Source organism: Capra hircus, chromosome 24 (genome assembly GCF_001704415.2).
Source record: "Capra hircus breed San Clemente chromosome 24, ASM170441v1, whole genome shotgun sequence".
In the NCBI taxonomy this organism is placed as follows: Eukaryota; Metazoa; Chordata; class Mammalia; order Artiodactyla; family Bovidae; genus Capra; species Capra hircus.
Window position 1 is genome coordinate 21,816,198 of NC_030831.1, and position 22,781 is coordinate 21,838,978.

A 22,781-nucleotide genomic window follows, 5' to 3' on the forward strand; every position below is an offset into this window, starting at 1 on the left:
CTTTCCCAGCAGAAGGCAGAAGAAGGCAGAGGAGGCAGGAACAGACTGTGCTGTGCTGTGCTGTGCTTAGTTGCTCAGTCGTGTCCAACTCTTTGCAACCCCACGGTCTATAGCCCTCCAGGATCCTCTGTCCATGGGGATTCTCCAGGCAAGAATACTGGTGTGGGCTGCCATGTTCTCCTCCATGGGATCTTCTCAACCCTGGGATGGAACTCAGGTCTCCCACTTTGCAGGTGGATTCTTTACCATCTGAGCCACTTCACTCAGTCATGTCTGAGTCTTTGTGATCCCATGGACTGTGGCCTGCCAGGCTCCTCTGTCCATGGAATTCTCCAGACAAGAATACTGCAGTGGGTAGCCACTACCTTCTCCAGGAGATCTTCCTGATCCAGGGATCAAACACAGGTCTCCTGCATTGTAGGCGGATTCTTTACAATCTGAGTCACCAGGGAAGCCCTCTTTCCCAGTATCAGGGTCTTTTCCAATGAGCCTAACATACATATAAATTACATTCTTATTATAGATAACTATGTGCAACAGACTTTTTAATTTAGAAATGAGGTAAAAAGGAGGTGAGACGGGAATATAAGAGCTTCCTTCTAATACATGACTAATCAGAAAATCTTCTAGCCATGAAAAAATAAAATAATTTGAAACTCAATGGGAAAAATCAGATAAAATATTAGGATTTTGCATACAGAGAAACTGTATGGTCATCAAATTCCTACCTTTCTGGATGTTTTATTAATAATGTCCTCCCTAACACATCTACCAAGAGGTCATCACCTGAGATTTTAATTTCTCAAAGTATTGAGAATTCAGTGACTCCAGAAGTCACTCATTCCACTTTTGTTATAGCTCCCTTAGACATTCCTGGCTTACCTTGACAGAAAATCTGTGTCCTTTAGTTTCACCTTAACATCAATTTTGTCTGACATTAAAACAGTTACACTATCTATACTTGTGTTCTGGATATTTTTTTTCCCTGTCCTTTTGAGACAGGAAGGGGACAAAACACGTTTAAAAGAATGACATAGCCCAAGGACATGACATAAACCCATTAAAAGCAACTAGATCCAGGATGGTGGATGAACTGATGTTCACTTGCCCTTGAGCCTCAGTATACACTCATTGTAACATATCAGCATGCTAAACAACATAGACACAGGGGCCACGTCTACAAAAAGTGGGCCATGGCCCGATTCCTGAAAATCCCCACCCCTTTCCAAAGTAGCTGGAATACTTCTCCCACTCATTCAGTTCAGTTCAGTTCATTTCAGTTCAGTCGCTCAGTCATGTCCGACTCTTTGCGACCCCATGAATCGCAGCACGCCAGGCCTCCCTGTCCATCACCAACTCCCAGAGTTCACCCAAACTCTTGTCCATTGAGTCAGTGATACCATCCAACCATCTCATCCTCTATCATCCCCTTCTTCTCCTGCCCCCAGTCTCTCCCAGAATCAGAGTCTTCTCCAATGAGTCAACTCTTCGCATGAGGTGGCCAAAGTATTGGAGTTTCAGCTTTAGCATCAGTCCTTCCAAAGAACACCCAGGGCTGATCTCTTTCAGAATGGATTGGTTGCATCTCCTTGCAGTCCAAGGGACTCTCAAGAGTCTTCTCCAACACCACAGTTCAAAAGCATCAATTCTTCGGTGCTCAGCTTTCTTCACAGTCCAACTTTCACATCCATACATGACCACTGGAAAAACCATAGCCTTGACTAGATGGACCTTTGTTGGCAAAGTAAAGTCTCTGCTTTTCAATATGCTATCTAGGCTGGTCATAACTTTCCTTCAAAGGAGTAAGCGTCATTTAATTTCATGGCTGCAGTCACCATCTGCAGTGATCCCACTCATTAGCCTGTGAAATTACCCACCCCTAGAAAAACTGACAACCCCATACCAAAGGGCCTCTCTTATCTCTCTTGCCTTCCGAGACAGCCCTCAGTCTGTCTATGGAGTGTGTTTCTTCCCTGAATAAACCTTCTTTCACTTTGCTGTGGCTCACTCTTGAATTCTTTCCTGTGTGAAGCCAACAACCCACAATTGGCAGCCATCCCATGGACTCAGACATGGCCTGGTATGTGACCATCCATCCTCTCCTGCCCCACTTTCTGTGTCTCCTGTTTCAGGTATGCCTTTTGAAAATAACGTATAACTAGAGTTTAAAAGTAATCAGCAAATTTTGTATTCAAGACCGAGTTTATTCTATTTAGAATTATATTTGAATCTAGTCCTACTTTCATTTTATACTTTCTTGCCCTATTTTTCTGATTTTGTTTCTTTTTTTGTCCTTTTTTTGTCTTTTAAAAGATTCATTCTACTTTTCTCCTGTCACTTATGTTTACCCATCTAACAGTTTAGAGATTATAATACAAGATTTCTATTCCTTCTAGAAAGTCTAACAATGTTTAGATTCTTTTACTGATGTATCTCTCTTTGAGAAATTTCTAGCCAAATCCTTTGCCCGAATTTAAAAACAATTTTAAAGCAATTTTTTATTATTGAGTTGTAAGAGATTTTTACATATTCTAGATATAAATCCCCTTCTGATTTATAAATGTTTTCTTCCATTCTGTAGGTTTCTTCTCACTTTCATGATGGTGTCCATTGAAGCACATTTAAAACAGTTTTGATGAAGTCAATGTATCTGCTTTTTCTGTTGTCATGTGTACTTTTCATGTCGTATCTAAGGAATCATACAACCCAAGGTCACAAAGAGTTACTCCAGTGTTTTCTTCTAAGAATTTTGTGTTTTCTGTTGAGATGATTATGTGGTTTTGTCTTTTATTCTATTAATATAGTGTTTTACATAGATTATTTTTCATATCTTAAGCCAACCTTGCATCCCTATGAAAAATCTCAGTTGTTCATGGTGTATAATCCTTTTCATAAGCTGTTGAATTCAGTTTGCTGGTATTTTGTTGAGGATATTTGAGTCTATACATAAGGGATTTTGGTCTGTAGTTTTCTTGTGATGTCTTTGCTTAATTTTGGTATCAAGGTAACACTGCCCTCATAGAATGAGTTGAGAAGTGTACCATTTGTTCTAATTTTTGGAAGAGTTTATTAAGAATTGGTGTTAATTCTTTCTTAAAAGATGGTAGAATTCACTAGTGAGGTCACGTGGGACTGGATTTTTCATTTTGGGAAGTTGTTGTTTTGTTTGTTTTCTTTTTGTTTTTGTTTCACTGATAAGTCAATGTCTTTACCTACAGTTCTCATATTTTCTCTTTCTTTTGGACTCAGTTATGATAGTTTCTTTTGGACTCTAGTAATTTGTTCGTTTTATCTAGTCTATTGACTTTTTAAAATTATTATTGTTTTCTAGATTTATTGTTCTGCTGAATGCCTGGACTTCAGTGATAGAACATTCAACATTGTATTCCCTTATAATCTGAAATTTTTATTTCTGAAAGATCAGAAACGCTATCCTCACATTCACTCCTGATTTTAGTAATTTGAATCTCTCTCTCTTTTCTATTTGACAGTCTAGCTCATATTTCATTAATTTTTTGATATTTCAAATAAAGAAGCTTTTCATTTTGTTGATTTTTCTCTTTTGGTTTTATATCCTTTGTTTTATTTATTTTCTCTCTAGTTTCTATGATTTTGTTCCTTCTGCTTGTTTTGGGTTTCATTTGCTCTTCTTTTTCTAATTTCTTAAGGTAGAAGATTCGGCTCTTGATTGAGATTTTTCTTTCTTTCTTTTTTTTTTTTAATATAGGTGTTTGCAGGTATAAATTTCCCTCTAAGCCCTGTTTTGTTTGTGTTTCATTTTCACATTCATCTCAAAGTATTTTCTAATTTTTCTTGTGAATTCTTCTTTGACCCATTGGTTATTTAGGAATATATTATTTAATTTAAATATATTTATAAGGATCCTAAATTTCTTCTGTTATTGACTTCTAATTTCATTCTACTTTGTTCAGATTACATATTTTGTATGATTTCAATATTGATTTCTATTACTGAGGCTTGTTTTATGCCCTAGAATGTGGTCTATTCTGGAGTATGTTCTATGTGCACTTGAGAAGAATACAAATTCTGATGCTATTAGACAGAGTGTTATACACATGACTACTAGATCTACTTGGCTTATAATGTTATTTAAAACATCTACTTTTTAACTGGCTTTTTGCCTGTTCTTGAAACTATTATATTTTTCATTTTCTAGAACTTCTTTTTGGTCATTTAAAATTATCCTTGGTTATTTTTCTTATTGCTCTTTTTCTTTAGTCATATTTCTCTCCCCTTTTTATTTCTATATACAAATTAAGAAAAATTTGTTTTATAGTTAGTATACAATACTTCCACTTAATAGAAGTTTTTGTAGATTGAGTCTTCTGTCTGCTCTCACTTGGGTTGCCTTGTTTTCTTGCATATCTGTAGTACTTGAGAGTGAGCTCCTGTTTTTGGAACTTTCTCTGGAAATTCTTTAAGGTCTGACTTCAACTTTTCACAAAAGATTTGACTTGCTTCTCTAGGTACCTGAAATTACTTTAACTTTTTAGACTAAGATTTTTTTTTAGAACCTTGTTGATAGTTGAATACAGGACAAAACTCATATGAGGCTGACTGAGACAGACTTACACACCTTAGCAGCAGACTTTTACCAGGTAGACTTACTTTACTACTTACCAGGTAGACTCTTCTCCCTCTCCCCAAATCCAAAGTCAACATGTTTCCTTGTTGTCTTTTTCATTAGGGTGGATTTCTTTGTAATTTATCATTTTATCAACGCTATGTTCCTTGGGGGTTCCCAACATTACACAAGATATCCTTTTGATTCTGCACTTGGGCAGGCCTTGGATTTTGGCTTCTGTTTTCCTATCCTGAAGGACTACCTATTGACAGATCAGGGTCACTTGGGCTGATGGTCTCAAGGTAAAAGCCAACCTCAGGGCCATCTTCCCTCCCTGGATTTAACTTTCATTTCATTTTTGGCTTGTGAGGCATTTTTCCTGCAAGTTCAGTACTGCATTTTTAAATACATGTATTTTAAAATTGTGTTCAGCAGTTTTAGTTGTATCTTTGGCATGGTTATTTAAGGTATGTAGTTCATCACACTGCCCCATATTACCCAGGAAGCTTCAGAAGCACAGCAACTTCTACACTTCAGAGAAAAGAACACATTAAAAAGTTGTTACTTTTGGGAATTCCCTGGCATCCCAGTGGTTAGGACTCCATGCTTTCATGCTAAGGGTACAGGTTTAATTTCTGCTGGGGAACTAAGGTCCCACAAGTCACACAGCATCCCCCACCACAAAAGAAAAAATGTTACTGCTTTTAACTGCCTTCTGGATGCATCCCACAGTCTGAAAAGACACTGCTTGAACGAGAAGTTCTTGGGGCATAACCATTCACGCTGCTCACCCCTAGTTTCTCCACTCTTGTGTCTATCCAGTCTCCTTGATATCAAGGTCTCAGGTCAGAAAGACAATGTTCCCAAGGCAGAGAGCAGCAGGATGAACCAATGTGTGAGGATAAGCAGCAGGAATAGACTGGCAAGCTGAGGGTCTGGAGCACGGTGATAGTTGTATACATGTGAGTGAAATTTGGGCATCAGAGTGAGGGACCAGAGCCATGGCTGTCTACAGTCAGGATGCCGCAGGAGAGCCCTCCAATATTTGAGGTCACTTTCATGTCTCCGCCACTCCTGCAAGCCGTGCCTCTATTTGCACATCTTTCAGATCATGAAATGAGAACTGCCACTATGAACATTGCCAACAGAACCATATCCCCCCATGGCAGATGCTGTCGCCCCATTAACAGAGTCAGCCAGGACCGCCTCAGTTTTGCCCTGTTGACTCATTTAGAGCCATCACCTAAAATACTTAATAATAATTCATATCTCCCCCATTTTTTATTGGATGGATTTTTTTTTAACCTTAGTATATAAACACACATTTATCACTTCAGTTTTTTCGTTTCATCCTTCCAGTCTAGCCAGCAAGAGCTTTTAGTTCTGGTTTTGTCTTCTTTAGTATGTATTATCTTTCTTGTCATCTGCCAGTAGGATGAGTACTTCACTGTCTAGTCATCCAAATCACTGATAAAATATTAAGCTAGATCAAAGCCTACCTCTTGAAATTTCCTTCCAAACTGATGTACTGTAAGTACCTTTGGGTATGAATGTTCAACTGATTATTAATCCACCTAGGTATACCCAGAACAAGTCTGCATGAATGCCACGTATGTTCTTGTCAGTAGCCTTATTACAGGCACACAGTTTGCTGAGCTACCAGTACAGTAAACATCTCGAAAGAGTGAAACAAAACAAGTTTAACAAGACTTGTTCTTGGTGCAACCATGTCCAAGCCTAGCAATCTGTGTTGCCTTTTTAAGTGACTCACCAACATCATTTTATTAATCCACTCTAGAAAAATAACCCAAGACTGTCATCAAATTTACCAGTTTGCAGTTTGTTTAGGCCTTCTTCCTTCTTTTTAAGATTAAAAAATATATTTTTAATTAAAAAAAATGTATTTATTTGGCTGTACAGGTTCTTAGCTGCAGCACGTGGGATCTTCAATCTTCATTGCAACATGCAAGATCTAGCTCCCCAACGAGGGGTCACATCCAGGCCCCCTGCCTTGGGAGCATGAACTTTAAGCCACTGGACCACCAGGGAAGTCCTTCAAAAACTCTCATTTATATCCATTTAAATCATTTAGCTTGCCTGGTTGAGCTCTTGTATACTGTATTATGTAGAAAACTTTAAAAGGAGGTCTGAAACATTAGCTTATGCAAAATCGAAATTTATTTCTCTCTTACATAAAAGCTGAGTAGGCGCCTCTGGTTGTTATGGCAGCTTCATAATAATCAGGGGCTCCTCGTCCTTTTCTCCTGTTTCTGTGGCATTCTTAACCTGCAGCTTCTATCTCACGGATTAGGATGGGCATGCCAGCTCCTGCTCTCACTTCTTCATTCGAGCCAGTGGGAAGGCAAAAAGGAAAGAAAGAGAGGAGAACATGCTCTTTCCTTTAACGTGAATACTCCAGAAAGTTCAGACATCACCTTTGCTTTATGTCACTGGTCATAACTTGATAGCATGGCCACATCTAGCTGAACAGGAGCCTGGGAAATAGCCATCTTCATTTTTGATGGCCAAGGACCTCCCTAGGTTTACCAAGGTCTTTTCTAGGAAGTCCTGCATCCCAGGAATCCCTGCAGACCTGGAAAAAAAGAGAGGCTGGCCACTCTATATCTAACTAAACCTCGGAGATTCTAAAGAAAGAAGGTGTGTGTATGTGCTCAGTAATATCTGACTCTTTGCAAACCCATGGACTGTAGCCTGCTAGGCTCCTCTGTCCATGGAATTTTCCAGGCAAGAATATTGCAGTGGGTTGCCATTTCCTACTCCAAGGGATCCTCCTGACCCAGGGATCAAATCGGTGTCTCTTGTTTCTCCTGCATTGTTGTGCTTAGCCACTCAGTGGTGTCTGACTCTTTGCTACCCCACGGACTGTCGCCCACCAGGATCCTCTGTCTATGGGGATTCTCTGGGCAAGAATACTGAGTAGATTGCCATTTCCTTCTCCAGGGGATCTAGCTGACCCAGGGATCGAACCCAGGTCTTCTGCATTGGCAGTGGGTTCTTAACCACTGTGCCACCGGGGAAGCCCAAAAGAAAGAAGGGGGAGATGATTATTGGTGGATCACTAGGTCTCTCCCTCACTCTCCAATTTGTTTTATGGATCCACTATTTCTTCCTATATGCAGCCTGCCTTTCCTCCTTTGAGACTGCAGATTTTCCCCCGAAATAGAAGCCTAAAGCAAAATAAGTGTTAAAGAGTCTCAGTTCAGTTCAGTTCAGTCGCTCAGTCGTGTCCGACTCTTTGCGACCCCATGAATCGCAGCACGCCAGGCCTCCCTGTTCTGCGTTGTCCTTATTATCCAGCAACACTGCATCTATGGTCCACTCTCCCTTCTCTTCCTCTGAACATTTGTGTAAGTCCCTTTAACTTTTATTGGCATTAAAAAAAATCACTCAGACAATTCACAAAATAATTTATTAAAATGGCAAAGAAGGGCATGAACAGATGATTCACATCACTAGTCATCAGGAAAATGCAAACTGAACCCACAATGAAACCCCACGATACATCCCCTAGAATAACTAAACTTTAAAAAGACAGATAGTAGGGACTTCCCTCCTGGCGGAGGACATGGCAACCCACTCCAGTATTCTTGCCTGGAGAATCCTTATGGACAGAGGACCCTGGAAGGATACAGTCCATGGGGTCGCAAAGAGTCTGACATGACTGAGCGACTAAGCACAGCTAAGCACAGACACTTCCCTGGTGGTCCAATGAGTAAGACTCCACGATCCCCATACAGGGGGCCTGGGTTCAATCCTTCATCAAGGAATTAGATCCCATATGCTGAAATTAAGAGTTTGCCTGCCATAACAAAGGTTGAAGATCCCACGTGTTATGACTAAGACTCGCTGCAGCCTAAATGAATAAATATATATTTTTAAAAGACTGATAATAGCAAGCAGTGGTGAGAATGGGACACAACTGGCCTTCTCATACATCACTTTGGAAGACAGCTGGGCTGCATCTTGAGTTAAACACGCAGTACAATCTAGCCATTCCGCTCCTAGGTATTTGCTCAAGAAAAGTGAAAGCTTATGGTTCTCCAAAGACTTGATCATGGATGTTCACAGCAACTTTATTTGTAATAACCATAAGCCTGTAAATAACCCAAATGTCTTCTGTCAGCTGGTGAATGGATAAACAAATTGTGGTGTAGCCACACAATAGATGCTACTCAAGCAAAGAAAAGAACGAACCACTGACTTATGAAGCAACATGGATGGATCTGAAAATCATTACACTGAGTAAGAGAAGACAAGAGCTAAATATATATATATATTTATATATGATCCCATTTATTATAAGATCTCATTTGTATAAAATTCTGGTAAATACAAATAACGTAGTGACAGAAACAGATCAGAGGTTACCTACGGACAGGGGTAGTAGGAGGGACATAGGAACTTTTCAAGGGTGACGGAAAGAAATGTTCAGTACCTTGACTGGTGTTGTTTAATTTCACACTTAAATATATTCAGATTATACCTGAGCAAAGCAGTTTAAGAAAGTGAACTATTTTTGGCAAAACTAAGATATAGTGTTAGAAGTCAAGATAGCAGTTAGCCTTAGCCAAGCATGAGGGTTGGGGTGCTTAATGATGAGAAAAGCCATAAGGAGGTTTCTAGAGGTGCTGGCTGTATTCTGGGTATTCTTTTAATCTGGGTGCTGGTTACATGGATGTGTTCCGTTGTGAAAATGAATGTATGATATGATTGTGATTGTTGTGCTTTGGGGTATGCATGCTGTTGTTCCATAATGTTTACTGAAGGAAAAAAATCAAGGCCTGTCTCCACTGGGGCTTTGTTCTTCCTGATAGAGTTCTTGCACTTCTGTTTATGCAGTCATCCTTGGTTCTGAGTCCGTCTTTCCCTCTGCTGTGTGTGTGTTTTCAAAGACTGATCACAACTCAAGCGTTCAGTGAATTAACACAGCTTTCTTGCAGGTATGTCCTTATTTACCCACTAGAACACTTTGGGATTATTTATAGCTGGATGATGGCTTCCCTGATGGCTCAGTGGTAAAGAACCTGCCTGCGATACAGGAACCACAGGAGATTCAGTTTCCACCCTGGGTAGGGAAGATCCCCTGGAGAAGGGCATGACAACCCTCTCCAGTATTCTTGCCTGGAGAATCCCATGGAAAGAGGAGCCTGGAGGGCTACATGCATGCATGCTGCTGCTGCTGCTACTGCTATTGCTGCTAAGTCGCTTCAGTCGTGTCCAACTCCGTGCGACCCCATAGACGGCAGCCCACCAGGCTCCCCTGACCCTGGGATTCTCCAGGCAAGAATACGGGAGTGGGTTGCCATTTCCTTCTCCAATGCATGAAAGTGAAAAGTGAAAGTGAAGTCGCTCAGTTGTGTCCAACCCTTTGCGACTCCATGGACTACAGCCTACCAGGCTCCTCCGTCCATGGGATTTTCCAGGCAAGAGTACTGGAGTGGGGTGCCATCACCTTCTCCATGCATGCATACTTGGATGAATTCAAAAAGCAATTTGAGATCATGGACTATATGCTCCTTGACAGCAGCTGTTGGATTCCAGTATATAGAATGGCTCCTGAAAGATTATATGTGCTCGACGAATACACTGATTTCATGAAGGTTGCTGCACATTTTCTCGATACATTAATACATATTTCTTTTGAATAAAGTAAGGTCTTCTATCACATTCTACTTTTGAATTTCAACATATCAGTCTTAGTTAACTAAATTTATGGATTTACCTTACTGGCCATTTCCTCCACATTGGGGAAACCGAGGCCATAAGCATTTTGCTTCTCAACCACTTTCCTCATGAGAGTCATTGGGAACCTCTGGCCTGCTTGGTCTTCTTTCCATGTCATACTTATTTTCTTTCCCTCTATCCTCATTCATATTTTATATAAAAACTCTCAGGTACTATTTGAACTTTACTCATAAGTGCATAAATTACTGTGTCTATTCATTGTTTAAAATTAAGATTTATTCTGTCCAGTAAACTTTTGAATCATTATTGTCTTTGTTACTGTGTCTCTTTATTTTTAAAAAACTAATAGGCTTAAAAAGGAACAAAAAGCCTAATAGGCTTTCCTTTAGAATCTTCCTTAGCAGGTCAGCTAGTCTCTGGGCAAGACTGTTCTTCTCTATCTTTGTGGGCTCCATTTCCCCTCTAGTTAGAAACACTTCATCCCAGCTGTTTATGTGAAGGTCCAGAATGCCAAATGGGCTCATACCATCTGGTAGAAAACGACTTCCGCAGTAAATTCCTCTCCCCAAATCCCATAGACAGCTGTGAGAAGTAACAACAATACCCTGCATATTCCTTAGGTCTTCAGTCTCCTGCCTAATCATTTACAAATATTGAAAACTCCCTCTGACCTCCTTTAAGCTGGGCCACTTGTTTTTCTGTCCGCTGTGGACATCTGTGAGTGGGTCTGAGATGATATCCACTCAACTCTGTGCTATCTAGGAAGATGCCTCAGTCAGGCCTGGGTCCATTAATTCCTATCTATCTGTCTGTCTGCTTCCTATCTATTCTGCGTTTGTTTCTGAGGAGGTCTTATAGCTTCTCACTCCGTTTCTCGGATACTACCCCTGTTCTTCACTTTCTTCTCTGTCACCTTTTTGTTCCAGTCAAAAATACTTTGATTCAGGCCTTATTTCCGTTCACTTCCTCAAAATCTTACATTTTCTAGTTTCTTTTCTTCCTGGACTGTATATTATTTCTTCCAGTGATCTAGGAATTTTACCTCTTCTCTCAAGTGGCATCAGAATAATATTAAATTGGTCTTTGGTCATGGAAAATATGAATTTAGAAATATAAGCATCTCTTCTAAAAAGGGGATTGATGTTTGACGAAGGAGAAATAAGGACGCGATCTCAGGAACCTTTGTTTATTCAGGTGCAGTAGGGAAAATTGCCTCTGCTCCAGCATTTTTCCAAAGCTCGTGAGTTACACAGCTCATTTCAAAACCAGCCCAGGTGGACTCAGATCAAAGGTCTGTGCAGACGGCGTTCTGCTGTGCGCTGGTTTTCCCTCCTGACGTCATTCGCTTTTTGCTTATTGTCACTCAAGGTCTGAGGAGATAAGAATGCTCTCAGATGTGGCCTTATCTTACAAAATGAAGCCCTAGCTCCGATGCGCGCATATGCCACTACGTCTGTGAACACTAAATAACCTCACGAGGCCACAAGCACAACTTTGGAGAAGACAGTGGAGCACCTACCTGGCTGGAACGCTGAAGCACTAGCGGCTGCAGCCCTGGGTGTGCACACTAGTGTGAGAGAATGAGTCACACACAGGCAGAGCCGAGATCTGAACCAAGAGAGGTGTTGTCTCTGAGGCCTGCCCCACCCAACTTTGTCATTGATTATTTACTTTAACTGAAACTTAATCTTAAGTTACCTTAGAGTATGTGGGTTTCAGTTGCTAGTAACCGAAAGATCCTTGCTCAACACATGTGCTCCCTACACCAGTGGGATCCTAGATGCCCACAGGCTTCGTCAGAACTAGACTTCTCGGGGGGCGAGGTTGGATCCAGACCCTCCAAAAGGAAGTGGGGGAGAGGGAAGAGGGTGGTTCCACAAACAGGTCAGACATGTGGCTTATTCTTCCACATTCTGGGCCAAGGTCAAGCTGGTAAACCAAGTGCTGGGCAGCACCCCACAGACCTGCAAGGCCTGTGCTTGCCCAGCTTCAAGACCAAAGAAAGAGCCTGGAGGCAGCAAAGGAGTTATCAATGGTTTAATGGTTTAATGGATGGGGGAGCTTACATGTCTGAGCAAGGTCTTGCAGAGACACCCCACCGTGCATGCAGTACGACAGGCAGGACATGGCAGCAGTCAGCTCCCGGGGGGAAGGGGAGATTACCAGTTATAGGGGAACTGACGTCAGGTGGGTTTATTAGTCACCAGAGAAACCACCCCTCTGATAAGAACAGTCACTAGCTGAAAGCATGCAGGAAGGTCACTCAAGTGAGTAGAGTGTAGGTGAAGCAGGCACTGGTCAGGCACGGGATTTACAGAGACCAAAAGAACAGCCACCTTGAGTGGCCTGACCACACACCAGGTAATCGGCATCTACAAAAAGCAAAATGAGAAGTGTTCCCAAGCTGTAAGCAGACCTTTGCCCCTCTTTTCAAAGCCCATTGTCTTCCTATTTCTGGAGGAGGTACCCTACAGAGGTGCTGTCTGCTCTAGCCATGAGGGACTCACCTTCCCCTCTTCATCTCAATAATAAACTTTGTGGGGGCTTTCAGGTACTAACTCATTTTGCTGTATTAACACTGTGAGGTCCTCCAACCCAGTGGCTCAGACAGTAAAGAATGTGCCTCTAATGAGGGAGTGAAGTCACTCTCTGAGACCCCATGGACTGTAGCCTACCAGGCTCCTCTGTCCATGGGATTTTCCAGGCAATAGTACTGGAGTGGATTGCCATTTCCTTCTCCAGGGGATCTTCCAGATCCAGGGATCGAACCCGGATCTCCCGCATTGTAGACAGACGCTTTACCATCTGAGCCACAGTGGAAGTCAATTCCTGGGTTTGGAAGTAACACACACATGTGAGGTAGTAAAACCAAGCAGCACCCTGTGCGGCTCCAGGGCACAGAATCTGCCCCCCTTATCTGCTTGCAGGGGACAGACTCCAGCCTCCATGACCTTCCTTGACTTCTAATCAAGGGAGGAGCAGCCAAGAAAGCGCCTGAGGCTAGATTTAAGGACCTAGAGAAACTCATTAAGGTTCTGTTGAGTTCAGTTCAGTTGCTCAGTCGTGTCCCACTCTTTGCAACCCCATGGACCACAGCACACCAGGCTTCCCTGTCCATCACCAACACTTAGAGTTTACTCAAACTCGTCCATTGAGTCAGTGATGCCATCCAACCATCTCATCTTCTGTCGTCCCCTTCTCCTCCCACCTTTAATCTTCCCCAGCATCGGGGTCTTTTCCAATGAGTCAGTTCTTCACATGAGGTAGCCAAAGTATTGGAGTTTCAGCTTCAGCATCAGTCCTTCCAATGAATATTCAGGACTGATTTCCTTTAGGATGGACTGCTTGGATCTCCTTGCAGTCCAAGGGACTCTCAAGAGTCTTGTCCAACACCACAGTTCAAAAGCATCAATTCTTCAGCTCTCAGCTTTCTTTATAGTCCAGCTCTTGCCGGGGGCCAGCGTGAGGAACTCCGCCCATGGCAAAGGTCATGAGGAAGGAGGCTTGGCATACGCAAAGGCGTGATCAAGCCTCAGGAAACCCCCTGTTCCCGAGCATCTAACCCCAAAACCAGAGTCTGTTTTATGCTCTCACCTACACCTCTGACTTTACAGGGGGCTCTCCCCCATAACCGTTTCTCTCGGAGAAGGAGTAAACGTGCAGCTCCAAGGCAATAAAAATTCTTGGGCGTGACAAGAGTGTTTGAGCTTACGGACTCCTCTGAAGGTTATCTAGCCCACCTGTACAGGTTCGTCCGGCCACATGTGATTGTTTACAGCCTCCCAACCTGAGAGGCATGAGATGTTTTAGACTTACTAAAGGCAAATTCTTTTGGGGAGTTAGAAATTATTAGTATGATGGGTTGGTTAGGAATTATATTGGTGAAGGGTTTTTCATTTGTTGTGTCAATAATTGCTGCTAATTCCCTGCTCTGGGTGGGACAAGGATGTCTCAGGTCAAACCTCTCTGCTGACAGACTAGCTTGTGTGACAGGATTATCCATACTGCTGCCACTGGGCACAAGATTGTTTACTACCTCTTAACCATAAACAGCACAGAGTTTTGGAGTATTTTGAGAGTCTTAATTAGCATAGGGCTTTTTCTTCTTGTTGAGTCAGTGATTGCCGCCAGGCCTCTATATCCTTAGGCACTTGGGAATATATTAATCAATGTATTTGGAACATAGCAAAGGAAATATAGTAGTTTTTGATGTTAGCAATACTAGACTTTTTTGAGTTAATGGATTTTCTCTTTTGGAATAGATCACTGTACTTTGTTATAAATCACTGTGTCCTTGCTATGTAAGAATGTAACTTTATCATATCTTAAGACTAAATAGATCTTAAGGGGAGCATTGGCGAAAGGATTTTCATTTGTTGGGCTGATGTTTGCTGCTAAATCTCCATGTTCCCTACCCTTATAATGAATATAACTAACATATAGGAGAAATAAGTATTAACCTTTAAGCATATAGGAGAAATAAGTATTAACCTTTAAGACTAATCATGTTAACCTTGGGTTAAATAAATTCCTTTCTTGATTGTAACTCACTACACCCTCACCCTATAGGAATGCAGCTTTATTTGGAGGGTGGTGCCTGGTTTGAGAAAAAACACACTTGGAAAAAATAAGTTTTTTTGGTTATCAGAAAGAAAGGATCGTAAAATGTCAGCAGGTCTCACTCATGGCCAGAAGATGATGTAATATCCCTAAGACCTTTTTTTATCCATTTATGAGAAGCACCTGATTTTGATAAAGGTCAGGACTGCTGACCCCCGTGTGACTCTGTATTCATCCCTATGTGTAACAAAAGGTATATAAGCAAACCCCAAAATAAAGAAATCGGATCAGTTTCCGGAAAGACTGATTTCCCCATGTCGTTTCTTTCTTGCTCCCGTTTTTCTGGCTGAATTCCCATCTGGAGCATGGATGCTATTCCATGTAATCCAAGATATTCAGCCTCTTTTTCTCCACTGATCTTCCTACTACACTATCCATTTCTAATCTCTCTATATCTGTGATTAAATATGTATTTTTCCTAAGACGCCGACTCCGTCCCCACCTTCGAATCACCCTGGGTCCACCGGGGCTGGACCCCGGCAAGCTCTCACATCCATACATGACTACTGGAAAAACCATAGCTTTGACTAGACCTTTGTTGGCAAAGTAACGTCTCTGCTTTTTAATATGCTGTCTAGATTGGTCATAGCCTTTCTTCCATGGAGCAAGCGTCTTTTAATTACATGGCTGCAGTCACCATCTGCAGTGATTTTGGAGCCCCCCCAAAATAAAGTGTGTCACTGTTTCCATTGCTTCCCCATCTATTTGCCATGAAGTGATGGGACCAGATGCCATGATCTGGCATCATCAAGGTTATCTGAGACCAGATTAGAGAACTGCAGGGCCTGCCTACATCCTTATCTTATCAGCAGCCTCCATCAACCTTGAGTATTCATTGGAAGGACTGATGCTGAGGCTGAAGCTCCAACACTCTGGCCACCTGATATGAAGAGCCCACTTATTAGAAAAGACCCTGATGCTGGGAAAGATTGAAGGCAGGAGGAGAAGAGGATGACAGAAGACAAGATGGTTGGATGGCATCACCAGCTCAGTGGATATGAGTTTAAGCATACTCCGGGAGATGGTGAAGGACAGGGAAACCTGGCGTGCTGCAGTCCATGGGGTCACAAAGAGTCAGGCATGATTGAGCGACTGAACAACAACAACCACCACATATGAACTGTTGCTATAAGACTCCTCATCAAATCCTCTCAGGCTGGGGACACACAATTTTGAGGGCAAGAGCTTGCTATGTCCTCCTATGCCTGGCAAAGCAATAGAGCTATTCTCTTCTATTCCACCCAGAACTCTTGTCTCTACGACTCAATTCTGCTCCTGTGCAAAAAGGCCAAGATTTCAGCATCAGCAGTACTATTAACAATATCCCTGTCACATAGGTAAGAAGCAAAGTGAAGTGAAATCGCTCAGTTGTGTCCGACTCTTTGCGACCCCATGGACTGCAGCCCACTAGGCTTCTCCGTCCATGGGATTTTCCAAGCAAGAGCACCAGAGTGGGTTGCCATTTCCTTCTCCATAGGTAAGAAAACTAAGGCATAATGAGAACCAGTAACATGCCCAGGTCACATGACTGCTGATTAGGGGCTGGGGAGGGAGCCCTTCTTCAGAGCTGGCCTGGCAGAGAGATTCAGCATGTCATCAGAAGCCCATTCTGAGCTTGTTGTTATCCCTTCTTTGTGGATTCCTTTTCAAGGCCCTAAGTGGCAGACCAGTCTCAGTTACTGAGCTCCACTTCCCCTAAAATCCCACCAAATTATAGTAAACTAATAAGGAACGTGCCCACCCATGAAGAACAAGAATCTTAAAGACAATATTGAATGATAAATTTAAACACATTTTTAAAAAAAGATTAACAGAAAGGGGAAAGAGAATTGATTTAAGAAAGTTCAGAGAGAGGCTGCTGAGGGGAGGGAGGGCTCTCACAAACCCAGCAGGCACCTCTTAGGTAACCTCAAAACCATGGATGAGGGGGTGGTGGGCTGCCTCCAGGCCAGGGGGACCACCAGGTTGATTCTCCCCTTAATTATCTCCATCCTACACCACTTCCCTCAAGTGGGCAAGGGGAGGTTCCTCTTTTGAGAAATTGTACTGCAAAGGCTTGACTGCTTCATGTTCCTACAGCTTGTGAACAGTCTGCTGTGCTCTGTTGAAATTCTCTTTTTTCTTTTCTTTTTTTGAATGTTGAGTAAATCCCCTCATTCAACGGATTCAAAGAAAATGTTCATTCACTCTCTTAAGTCCAGACACAAAGACTCCTCCTTGCCTGGATGTTTTAAATGCTTTTTAAAGCCTGGGCTTTTGGGGACTGTGTTTCTTGCCAGAAGTTGGAATATAAAGGTTTAAAGATCAGGTTTGATGTTATTGCTACATCAACCTTTGTATGATTTGGTTCGTTATTCCCACCACAGCTATTTTGTTTTCCAGGGATCAAACCCATGTCTCCTTCATTGTTTGATCCCTGGGTCAGGAAGATCCTCTGGAGGAGTAAATGGCAATCCACGCCAGTATTCTTGCCTGGAGAATCCCAAGGACAGAGGAGCCCAGTGGGCTACAGTCCCTGGGGTTGCAAAGAGTAAGACACGACTCAGTGACTAACACAATAGTCACTGCACAATATGATGACTCAATAAACATATATACAAACATATATACATTATATATTACAAAGTGCCTACCACAGGAAGGTTAGCTGACACATCCTTTCCCTCACATAATCACCATTTTCTTGTTGCTAATGGTGAAAACATTAAGGCTCTACTCTCACAGAAGCTCTCAAGTAATACAGTTCAGTATTGTTAATTGCAGTCACTGCTCTGTATCTTGGATCCAGCAACATACTCATCTTACGACTGAAAATTTGTACCATTTGACCAACATCTCCCCATTTCCCCGTGAAATTCTGACTAAATTTTAAACCAGGGGCTCTGCATGTTCATTTTGCACTGGTCCCCCTGAACCAGTGGTTGGTCCTGTGAACCGCTGAGGCGCAGGTGTCGGGGTGCAGGGCGCAGAGGTGGCTGGAGGCCACCTGCAGGCCTGGCCACAGGTGAAAGCAAGTGTCAGTGGACACTGAACTGTGAGGCCCGCACCCTCCCCGCAGCCCGGTCTCCGCAGCACAGACATTTAATACCTCTCCTACCCTAATTTTTCTCCTAACTTTCCCCACCTCTTATTACCTTGTTTGAGTTAAGGGAATTCTCAACCCCTCACCGTTCATATCACCTTGTTCTTTGATCTCAGTAATCCCTTGACTGCCCATTTCCCCCAATCCTTTCATTCATTTCTTGCTTGGGTTCATCAGCACAACTCTTCCTTCCTTGATGGACTCTCTTCTGGAGAGTCTGAATGACCCAAAGGAAAGGCTTCTAGAAACTTCTAGAAATTTTTGAGAATTTAGAAAGGCCCCACTACTCTATAATAAATTCATGCTCTCTGAAGTTGTGGTTAGTTCTTAAACATAAGTAGCACCTTGCACTCAAGATCACCAGATACTTCAGGAAGCCCTCAATGTGAGAGTCAGATGGCAAAACGATAGGAGGGAAAACAGGAGCTCAGGAAGTTTATCCCGACATCTCAGAGCACGCGAGATGAAGAGAAGGTCTAAATGATTCTAGATTGGTCGGGGGATCACACAGAAAGAATCAGAAAAATAGAAGTGGATTTGACAAAAAGGTAACACGGAGAGCTAGGGGAAAATGATGCTGGTTGCTTGTGTTCAGATAATTTTCATCATCTTGGATCTTCTGGCCACTAGCTCTGTCGTCACTGAGAACTGAGAACTGAGGTCCCCACAGCGCTTATGAACCTGAGCCCTCCTTTCTGCTCTAACAGTGTTTCTCTCATGGAGTTTGGACTTTAGTGGTTCAGTCTGTGTTCATTTAGAATCCTTACATATGCTTGGATAAGTCACCTCCTTATCATTATGTAATACCTCTCTTTATCCCTAATATTATTTCTTGTTCTGAAGTCTATTTTATCTGATATTAATAAAGGTACTCCAACTTCCTTCTGGTTACTGTTTACATGCTTTATACCTTTCCACAGTCAAGGCTGTATATTGTCACCCTTCTTACTTAACTTATAAGCAGAGTACATCATGCAAAATGCCAGGCTGGATGAAGCACAAGCCGGAATCAAGATTGCTGGGAGAAATATCAATAACCTCAGATATGTAGAAGACATTACCCTTATGGCAGAAAGTGAAGAGGAACTAAAGAGCTTCTTCATAAAAGTGAAAGAGAAGACTGAAAAAGCTGGCTTAAAACTCAACATTCTGAAAACTAAAATCATGGCATCTGGTCCCATCACTTCATGGCAAATAGATGGGGAAAAAGAGGAAACAGTGAGAAACTTTATTTTGGCGGGCTCCAAAATCACAACAGCCATGACATTAAAAGACCCTTGCTCCTTGGAACAAAAGCTCTGACCAATCTAGATAGCATACTAAAAAGCAGAGACGTTACTTTGCCAACAAAAGTCCATCCAGTAAAAGCTATGGTTTTTCCAGTAGTCATGTATGGATGTGAGAGCTGGACTATAAAGAAGGCTGAGTGCTGAAGAACTGATGCTTTTCAACTGTGGAGTTGGAAAAGACTCTTGAGAGTCCCTTGGACTGCAAGGAGATCCAACCAGTCTACCCTAAAGGAAATCAGTCCTGAATATTCATTGGAAGGACTGATGCTGAAGCTGAAACTCCAATACTTTGGCCACCTCATGTGAAGAACTCATTCCTTGGAAAAGACCCTCATGCTGGGAAAGATTGAGGGCAGGAGGAGAAAGGGACGACAGAGGATGAGATGGTTGGATGGCATCACCAACTCAATGGACATGGGTTTTGGTAAACTCTGGAAGTTGGTAATGGACAGGGAAGCCTGGCGTGCTGCAGTCATGCAGTCGCAAGGAGTCAGACACGACTGAGTGACTGAACTGAACTGAACAGATACCTATCCATCTAAGCACATTTAATGTGATTATTGATATAATGTTATTGGGTTAAATTCTATTTTGCTAGTTGGCCTATTTTCTGACTGTTCACTGTTTCCTTTCTCTTCTTTTTCTGCTGCTTTCTCTGGGGTAATTTGAACACTTTTTATGACTCCATTTAATCTCTTCCATACAGAAGATTCATTAAAAAAAACATTTAGTAGCCACTGTGGAATCTAATGGGCTTGCCTGGTGGCTCAGACAGTAAAGAATCTGCCTCCAATGTAGGAGACCTGGGTTCCATCCCTGGGTTAGGAAGATCCCCTGAAGGAGAGCATGGCAACCCACTCTAGTATTCTTGCCTGGAGAATCCACATGGACAGAGGAGCCTGGTGGGCTACAGTCCATGGAATCAGAGTCAGACACGACAAACTAACACCACCACCTAGAGTCTAATACACACACATATACACATGTATGTATGCATATATATATACACATAGTGGACTGTATGCATTTATATGCATATATATATGAAATTAATCATGATTTACCTTGGAATAACAATATAGTACTTCATAATCAATATAATGACTTTATAACCATATATTGTCAATTTTTTCCCTCCTACTTTTTGTACTATTGCCATACATTTTACATATGCTTTAAACATGTAATACATTACTATTTTGCTTTAGGTAGTAAGTCATATCTTAGAGTAATTAAAAATATGGGAAAAAACTTATTTTACTTTATGTATTTCTAGAGTTTCTCATTTGTTTCTGTATATCCAGTTTCAGCCTGGTATATTTTTTTGACTGAAGAATTTCCTTTAATATTTCTTATAGAGTAGATCTGCTAGCAATGAATTTTCTCAGGTTTGTCTGAGAAAGTACTTATTTTTCCTTTTATTTTTTGAAAAATACTATTGCTGAGTATATAGGATTCTGGGTTGAAAGCTTTTTCTCAGCACTTTGACAATATCACACCTGTTTCTTATTTTCGTACGACAAATTTCCTGTAACTTTTATTTTTCTTCCTTTGTAAAGCTTCTCTCTGACTGCCTTCAAGATTTGCCCTTTGTTTTTGTTTTCAGTAATTTTAATATGATACGCCATTTGTGTGTGTGTGTGTGTGTGTGTGTGTGTGTGTGTGGCGTGCATATGTGTGTGTTTTTGTTTGGGTATTTATCCAATTTGGTGTTCTCTGAGCTTTTTGAATCTGTGATTTAGTGTTAGTTGTTAATTTTGGAAAATTCTCAGCCATTATTTCTTCATATATTTCTTCTGCCCCATTCTCACTCTCTTTTTTAAATTCTGGAATTCCAGTTATGCATAAGTTACAATGTTCTATAATGTCCCACAGTTCCTTGAATGTTCTGGTCCTCCCCAGCCCCTACTCACCACTCTTTTTGTCTATTTGTATATCAGTTTGGGAAATTCCTAGTAACCTGTCTTCATGTGCACTGTTTATTTCCTCAGTGCGGTTGAGTCTACTGACAAACCATTACCACTGGTTTTTACTTCTGCTTTTCCTTTCAAGCATTTCTATCTGATTCTTCTTCATAGGTTATTACAGTTTCTACCTCTGCTGAAATTACTCAGTTAAACTTGCATGTTCTCAACTTTTTCCATTAATCATATATTAATCAGAGTTATTTTAAATGTCCTATTGGTTCCAACTTCTGTGTCATTTCTGAGTCTGGTTCTGCTCATTGCTTTGTCCCTTGGGAGTTTGTGTTTTTTTCACACTTTTTAATATGCCTTATAATTTTTTGTTGGAAGCTGGACATCCTGCACAGAACAAAAAGACTGAGGTCATCATTTTTGTGCCTGGCAATGGGCGTGTCTTTCCTTCAGTGAGGGCTTTAGTACAGGGATGAGAAGCCATGTAGATAGGCGTTGGGCTGGGTTGGAGATGAACTAGGGCTATGATTACATTTTGCACCACAAGCTGCAAATTCCATCAGGGACTTTGTAGTTTATGGGTTGGTTTACCAGAGGAAAGTCTGTTCAAGTCTGAGCTTTAGGTCTTCCCCTTATGTGTTGCCTCATTTAAGAGGGTCTGTTTGAACATTTCATTTTTTCCCGTCCCTCTCCTGGTAGTCTGCTCTAGTGCGCATGGCTGCATGCTCAGTCATGCCTGACTTGCGACCCCATGGACTGTAGCCTGGCAGGTTCCTCTGTCCATGGGGTTTTCCAGGCAAGAGTGCTGGAGTGGGGTGCCATTGCCTTCTTCAGGTGATCTTCCCAACCCAGGGATTGAACCAGTGTCTTCTGTGTCTCCTGCGTTGGCAGATGGATCCTTTTACCCACTGAACCACCTGGAAGCCCCAGTCTGCTCTAACTTATTATTTAAAATGTGTTAGTATAAAAGAGAGAGTGTATTCTAGATTTCCTATGCTGGTCTAATTGGGCCTCACAATTAGTTCAGTTAAGTTCAGTCATTCAGTCATGTCCGACTCTTTGTGATTAAGCGTGTACCAAATCCCTGGAACTAGCGTGGAGGAGTGGCCTTCCCAGTTTTCCTGCCCTCCCCCTGGTAGAGTTGTGGGCCCTGCACAATCCTCCCCTCTCACAGGAGAGTCCCTGTTCCCAGCTGCAATGAGTTTTCACTGGTACCCTAAGGAAGCAGCGCTTATTGCCCTCCTTCCCCTTGCTTCCTGTAGACACACACACACACACACGAGTACGGCTTTGATTTTATTTGAGATATTGACAGGGAAAAGATCTAGGCCATTTTTTGCCTCTCTCATGAGGGCTGTTATAAAGGACATTATCAGGTCAGTGGAGAGTTCCGATATGTACTATAGATTAACGTATTTTGTCAATGTTAAATTTCCTGAACTGGATAACTGTACCACAGTTATATAGGAAAAATAACCTTATTCTTAGGAAATCTACACCAAAGTATTAATACTACTAGGTAAAGGTGTATGAGGCATGTAACCTCTTCTCAAATGATTCAGAACAGATAGACCAATATTAAT